Here is an 8,404-nt window from a genome sequence, read left to right on the forward strand (position 1 = left end):
AGCAAGCATGAGGCAAACAATGGCATCAATTGGGAATAATTTACGAATCAAAATTATTTTCAAGATAAAAAATACATAAACTATATACGTTGAATGCGTTCTATATAATTTCCACTAAAAGAAATGTTAATATCAATCTATGGATAGAAATTTTAGCGTATTCATTTGAACCGCAAAAATTCCCGAAATCATGATAAGAGATATATAATTTATTTATCGACAAATTGTAAGTATACTTACAATCTGTTACCTATCTGACTGTCAAATCAAATTAAAAATACTTACCACAGTAAAAGGGTCGTCATTCTTCTCAAGAAGAAGTTTGACTATTTCGGTATGTCCGTTTTTAGCTGCTCTTCGTAATGCGTCTTTCTGTGTAAAACGTTTGTATTATTTATTGAAGACAATTTTACATACATACATACCTACATTCATACATAGTAAATAGCGCATACATTTCACGTTTCAATAGCTCGATCTCGGTTCCTCTATTTTACTAGTCCGACATTCAATCATCCTAGCTTGGTTCAAACACATATGCTCATTTTCATCTTCAGATTTTTATGGTGTGGTGTTCTTATGTCTATGTGATTTTGTAATTTAGCACCGTTGATTCAACAGTTTAGTGATTATATCTCGTTGGGAATTATCGGAAACGTGTTGTTTCATTGAGTTGTATCGATCACATTCCAAACACAATTTAAAAAATTTGTTAACATAGTAATGGGATATGACACTTTTCGCGACATTAATACGTACTCATATAGGTCAATCACAGGCAAAAATTAAAAGTTAGGATATTTTACCATAGCTTATAATGACATACTCAAAACGTTAGGGTATACAATTGCATGTTACAAAAAAGAGTGAATAATTTACATTATGACAAATAACAATGTTAATTACTTGCTACTATATGAAGCAAGCATGAGGCAAACAATGGCATCATTTGGGAATAGTTTACGAATCAAAATTATTTTCAAGATAAAAACTACATTCACTATATACGTTAAATGTGTTCTATATAATTTCCATTAAAAGAAATGTTATTATTAATTTATGGATAGAAATTTTAGTGTATTTATTTGAACCGCAAAATTCACGAAATCATGATAAGAGGTACATATTTTATTTATCGACAAATAGTAAGTATACTTACAATCTGTTACCTATCTGACTGTCAAATCAAATTAAAAATACTTACCACAGTAAAAGGGTCGTCATTCTTCTCAAGAAGAAGTTTGACTATTTCGGTATGTCCGTTTTTAGCTGCTCTTCGTAATGCGTATTTCTGTGTAAAACGTTTGTATTATTTATTGAAGAGAAGTTTACATACATACATACATTCATACATAGTAAATAGCGCATACATTTCACGTTTCAATAGCTCGATCTCGGTTCCTCTATTTTACTAGTCCGACATTCAATCATCCTAGCTTGGTTCAAACACATATGCTCATTTTTATCTTCAGATTTTATGGTGTGGTGTTTTTATGTCTATGTGATTTTGTAATTTAGCACCATTGATTCAACAGTTTAGTGATAATATCTCGTTGGGAATTATCGGAAACGTGTTGTTTCATTGAGTTGTATCGATCATATTCCAAACACAATTTGAAAAGTTTGTCAAAATACTAATGAGATATGACACTTTCCGCGACATTAATACGTACTCATATAGGTCAATCACAGGCAAAAATTAAAAGTTAGGATATTTTACCATAGCTTATAATGACATACTTAAAACGTTAGGGTATACAATTGCATGTTACAAAAAAGAGTGAATAATTTACATTATGACAAATAACAATGTTAATTACTTGCTACTATATGAAGCAAGCATGAGGCAAACAATGGCATCAATTGGGAATAGTTTACGAATCAAAATTATTTTCAAGATAAAAACTACATACACTATATACGTTACATGTGTTCTATATAATTTCCATTAAAAGAAATGTTAATATCAATTTATGGATAGAAAATTTAGCGTATTTATTTGAACCGCAAAAAATTCCCGAAATCATGATAAGAGATATATAATTTATTTATCGACAAATTGTAAGTATACTTACAATCTGTTACCTATCTGAATGTCAAATCAAATTAAAAATACTTACCACATCAATAGGATTGGCTCCTTCCTGAAGGAGAAGTTTGACTATTTCGGTATGTCCGTTTTCCACTGCTCTTCGTAATGCGAATCTCTGTGTAAAACGTTTGTATTATTTATTGAAGACAACTTTACATACATACATACCTACATTCATACATAGTAAATAGCACATACATTTCACGTTTCAAAATCTCGATCTCGGTTCCTCTATTTTACTAGTCCGACATTCAATCATCCCAGCTTTGTTCAAACAAATATGCTCATTTTTATATGCAGATTTCTATGGTGTGGTGTTCTTATGTCTATGTAATTTTGTAACTAAGCACCGTTGATTCAACAGTTTAGTTATAATATCTCGTTGGGAATCATCGTAAACGTGTTGTTTCATTGAGCTGTATCGATCATTTTCCAAACACAATTTGAAAAGTTTGTCAACATAGTAATGAGATATGACACTTTCCGCGATATTAGTACGCACTCATATAGGTCAATCACAGGCAAAGTTTAAAAAGTTAGGGTATTTTACCATAGCTTATAATGACATACTTAAAACGTTAGGGTATACAATTGCATGTTACAAAAAAGAGTGAATAATTTACATTATGACAAATAACAATGTTAATTACTTGCTACTATATGAAGCAAGCATGAGGCAAACAATGGCATCAATTGGGAATAGTTTACGAATCAAAATTATTTTTAAGATCAAAACTACATACACTATATACGTTAATTGTGTTCGATATAATTTCCAATAACAGAAATGTTAATATCAATTTATGGATAGAAATTTTAGTGTATCTATTTGAACAGCAAAAATTCCCGAAATCATGATAAGAGATACATATTTCATTTATCGACAAATAGTAAGTATACTTACAATCTGTTACCTATCTGAATGTCAAATCAAATTAAAAATACTTACCACATCAATAGGATTGGCTCCTTCCTGAAGGAGAAGTTTGACTATTTCGGTATGTCCGTTTTCCACTGCTCTTCGTAATGCGAATCTCTGTGTAAAACGTTTGTATTATTTATTGAAGACAAGTTTACATACATACATACATTCATACACAGTCAATAGCACATACATTTCACGTTTCAAAATCTCGATCTCGGTTCCTCTATTTTACTAGTCCGACATTCAATCATCCCAGCTTTGTTCAAACAAATTATGCTCATTTTTATATGCAGATTTCTATGGTGTGGTGTTCTTATGTCTATGTAATTTTGTAACTAAGCACCGTTGATTCAACAGTTTAGTTATAATATCTCGTTGGGAATCATCGGAAACGTGTTGTTTCATTGAGTTGTATCGATCATATTCCAAACATAATTTGAAAAGTTTGTCAATATAGTAATGAGATATGACACTTTCCGCGATATTAATACGTACTCATATAGGTCAATCACAGGCAAAAATTAAAAGTTAGGGTATTTTACCATAGCTTATAATGACATACTTAAAACGTTAGGGTATACAATTGCATGTTACAAAAAAGAGTGAATAATTTACATTATGATTAATAACAATGTTAATTACTTGCTACTATATGAAGCAAGCATGAGGCAAACAATGGCATCAATTGGGAATAATCTACGAATCAAAATTATTTTCAAGATAAAAAAACTACATACACTATATACGTTAATTGTGTTCTATATAATTTCCAATAAAAGAAATGTTAATATCAATTTATGGATAGAAATTTTAGTGTATTTATTTGAACCGCAAAATTCACGAAATCATGATAAGAGGGTACATATTTTATTTATCGACAAATAGTAAGTATACTTACAATCTGTTACCTATCTGAATGTCAAATCAAATTAAAAATACTTACCACATAAAAAGGATTGACATTCTTCACAAGAAGAAGTTTGACTATTTTGGTATGTCCGTTTTCCGCTGCTCTTCGTAATACGTCTCCCTGTGTAAAACGTTTGTATTATTTATTGAAGACAAGTGTACATACATACATACATACGCAGTAAAAAGCACATACATTTCACGTTTCATAATCTCGATCTCGGTTCCTCTATTTTACTAGTCCGACATTCAATCATCCTAGCTTGGTTCAAACACTCATGCTCATTTTTATCTTCAGATTTTATGGTGTGGTGTTTTTATGTCTATGTGATTTTGTAATTTAGCACCATTGATTCAACAGTTTAGTGATAATATCTCGTTGCGAATTATCGTAAACGTGTTGTTTCATTGAGCTGTATCGATCATTTTCCAAACACAATTTGAAAAGTTTGTCAACATAGTAATGAGATATGACACTTTCCGCGATATTACTACGTACTCGTATAGGTCAATCACAGGCAAAGTTTAAAAAGTTAGGGTATTTTACCATAGCTTATAATGACATACTTAAAACGTTAGGGTATACAATTGCATGTTACACAAAAGAGTGAATACATTATCATTATGATTAATAACAATGTTAATTACTTGCTACTATATGAAGCAAGCATGAGGCAAACAATGGCATCAATTGGGAATAATTTACGAATCAAAATTATTTTCAAAATAAAAAAAATACATACACTATATAAGTTCATTGTGTTCTATATAATTTCCATTAAAAGACATGTTAATATCAATTTATGGATAGAAATTTTAGCGCATTTATTTGAACCGCTAAAAATTCCCGAAATCATGATAAGAGATATATATTTTATTTATCGACAAATAGTAAGTATACTTACAATCTGTTACCTATCTGATTGTCAAATCAAATTAAAAATACTTACCACATCAATAGGATTGGCTCCTTTCTCAAGGAGAAGTTTGACTATTTCGGTATGACCATTTTCCGCTGCTCTTCGTAATGCGTATCTCTGTGTAAAACGTTTGTATTATTTATTAAAAACAAGTTTACATACATACATACATTCATACATAGTAAATAGCGCATACATTTCACGTTTCAAAATCTCGATCTTGGTTCCTCTATTTTACTAGTCCGACATTCAATCATCCTAGCTTGGTTCAAACAAATATGCTCATTTTTATATGCAGATTTCTATGGTGTGGTGTTCTTATGTCTATGTAATTTTGTAACTAAGCACCGTTGATTCAACAGTTTAATGATAATATCTCGTTGCGAATTATCGGAAACGTGTTGTTTCATTGAGCTGTATCGATCATATTCCAAACACAATTTGAAAAGTTTGTCAACATAGTAATGAGATATGACACTTTCCGCGATATTACTACGCACTCATATAGGTCAATCACAGGCAAAGTTTAAAAAGTTAGGGTATTTTACCATAGCTTATAATGACATACTTAAAACGTTAGGGTATACAATTGCATGTTACACAAAAGAGTGAATAATTTACATTATGATTAATAATAATGTTAATTACTTGCTACTATATGAAGCAAGCATGAGGCAAACAATGGCATCAATTGGGAATAATTTACGAATCAAAATTATTTTCAAGATAAAAACTACATACACTATATACGTTAATTGTGTTCTATATAATTTCCACTAAAAGAAATGTTAATATCAATCTATGGATAGAAATTTTAGCGTATTCATTTGAACCGCAAAAATTCCCGAAATCATGATAAGAGATACATAATTTATTTATCGACAAATTGTAAGTATACTTACAATCTGTTACCTATCTGAATGTCAAATCAAATTAAAAATACTTACCACAGTAAAAGGGTCGTCATTCTTCTCAAGAAGAAGTTTGACTATTTCGGTTTGTCCATTTTCCGCTGCTATTTCTATTGCGTCTCCCTGTGTAAAACGTTTGTATTATTTATTGAAGACAACTTTACATACATACATACCTACATTCATACATAGTAAATAGCACATACATTTCACGTTTCAAAATCTCGATCTCGGTTCCTCTATTTTACTAGTCCGACATTCAATCATCCTAGCTTGGTTCAAACACATATGCTCATTTTTATCTTCAGATTTTATGGTGTGGTTTTTTATGTCTATGTAATTATGTAATTTAGCACCATTGATTCAACAGTTTAGTGTATAATATCTCGTTGGGAATTATTGGAAACAAGTTGTTTCATCGAGCTATATCGATCATATTCCTAACACAATTTGAATAGTTTGTCAACATAATATTGAGATATGACACTTTCCGCGATATTACTACGCACTCATATAGGTCAATCACAGGCAAAGTTTAAATAGTTAGGGTATTTTTACCATAGCTTGAAAAGGCATACTTAAAACGTTAGGGTATACAATTGCATGTTACACAAAAGAGTGAAATGGTGGGAAATATGTTGTTTCATTGAGCTGTATCGATCATATTCCAAACACAATTTGAAAAGTTTGTCAACATAGTAATGAGGTAATACACTTTCGGGGATGTTAGTATGATTCATATGAACCAATCCCAGGAAAAGTTTTAATAATCAGGGTATTCTACCAAAGCGGATTATAACATACTTAAACGTAAGGTTATACAATTGCCTGTTACAGAGTTGAATTATTTACATTATGATTAACAACAAGGTAAAAAATGCTTCAACGCTTACAAACGGTGTTTGTTTTCTCTATCAAAGTCAGTCTTTTTCTTCAGTTACAAAGTTACTTTACACCATTAACAGCATTGAAAAGTTTGAGCTTCTTATTTTACTTCAACAGAAAAACCTTAAAAATTGTTAATTGCGTCCCAAAAATATCCGTGGCACTATGTCCTGTATGGAATGAAGTACTGATCGCGCATGCACCAAAGGCAATCCTAATTATTTTATATTATTTTTGTGTTGATCAGACATATATATACACGATGAAACACCAATTATTGTTCAAATGATTAGTATCGTAAATGCTTTGTCGGAAGTCACCTAGGAATTTTTTTTATATCCTCTCTGGCTACATTTCAGCTTTGGAAAAGCTATTTTCTCGGATTTCATTTTATTATTTTTATTATTGTTATTTTAAAGTATCTGCTATATGATTATACATATGGCATGTTTCTAAAATGTTTTTAAAAGTGTGGACAAAACCGTTAACATGCCAAACCCAATACCCTTATTTTTCATGTTGTCAAAATTAAATATTTATTGCTTGAAAAATCAATTTGTAGCCAAAATAATTACTAAATATCATTATAAATATGTATATAAATATTATAAAATATGAGTGTATCTTTCATTAACATTAATAATAATAAAAAAAAAAAACCATGTTGAAAAGGTGGCCAGAAAGGGTCCCCTTGACACAAACCCAGAGTATTCCTAGCAAACATCATTTTAGGCCCTTTATGCCTTTTTAAAAAGGCAAAATAGATAAAAAGCACATATAAAGTAATAATGTACATAGACCTATAACACTGCAAAATTTGAAAACAAGAGATCCCAGAGGGATCATGGCGCCCTCCACAGACTTTTTAGATACCCAGCTTTGGTCACTGTTCTTATTTTTGATAGGTTTCGATAAACAAATGAAATAGTATCGAGTTTTTGAAACGATTTAGCACGTACCCCTCTCATTTTTGGTACGATTTTTCCGGAAGTGGATATCAAACAACCGGGTCCGGATCCCGTTACCATTCAGTGATCATCATTGCTTTTGCATCACGCAATATCTATTCAGCCTTTTAACTACGGCGTGCGTTTATTTTAGATTTCTTGGAAACGGTTCAAACCCCTAATGTACATCCATATACTCTGAAACATTGTCATATGTAATTTCTAAACAATCGGCTTAATGGTTTTTTTTCTAGGAACTCACCAGAAACCTATTGTGGACGAACAGACAGACGTCCAGAGCGACATGGTGATTACTATATGACTACAGCATTTCCGATGGGAAAAGATACAGGAGCTCGAATTAATTATAAAAAAACGATGTAATTATTAATACAGGGAATACCGGATACCGAAACTTTGGGGATCTACGAAACAAATTCGTTATATATACAGTTCGTTATACACCATATATACATTTTAAGATCAAATTATTTGTTTTCATGAAAATCAGGTAATTATCACCTGAAGGTAATTTAATACTTTGATATTTTTCATATGAATTAAGATATTTTTTCAGATAAACATAAAGTGTGAAAAGCATCATGTAAACATGATGAAATAAACTGAAATGAAAATCAGGTGTAATTATTCTAGATATGCCTGTGTATTATTAATAATTAGAAAGAGTCAAATAAAAAAGTAAGATTTGGCAGGTTTTAATTTTACGTACACTGTAATAACAAACCCTTTATTTGTCATTAAACAAGACTATTCACTCCCTAGTACACCTATTGTATCCGCAAAATAATCCATAC

The 8,404-nt window shown here is 30.7% G+C and overlaps 1 long non-coding RNA gene across 1 annotated transcript; it reads right to left on the bottom strand.

Annotated features, from left to right (window-relative positions):
* Window positions 1-229: 229 nt before the first annotated feature.
* Window positions 230-5,881, bottom strand: LOC138319928 (uncharacterized). Its single transcript, XR_011208045.1, has 3 exons — window positions 5,794-5,881; window positions 1,205-1,291; window positions 230-372 (listed from the first exon to the last, which is right to left on the bottom strand). It is a non-coding gene; the product is annotated as an uncharacterized lncRNA (long non-coding RNA).
* Window positions 5,882-8,404: the final 2,523 nt, after the last annotated feature.

The sequence above is a fragment of the Argopecten irradians genome, chromosome 3, assembly GCF_041381155.1.
Source record: "Argopecten irradians isolate NY chromosome 3, Ai_NY, whole genome shotgun sequence".
Taxonomy (NCBI): Eukaryota; Metazoa; Mollusca; class Bivalvia; order Pectinida; family Pectinidae; genus Argopecten; species Argopecten irradians.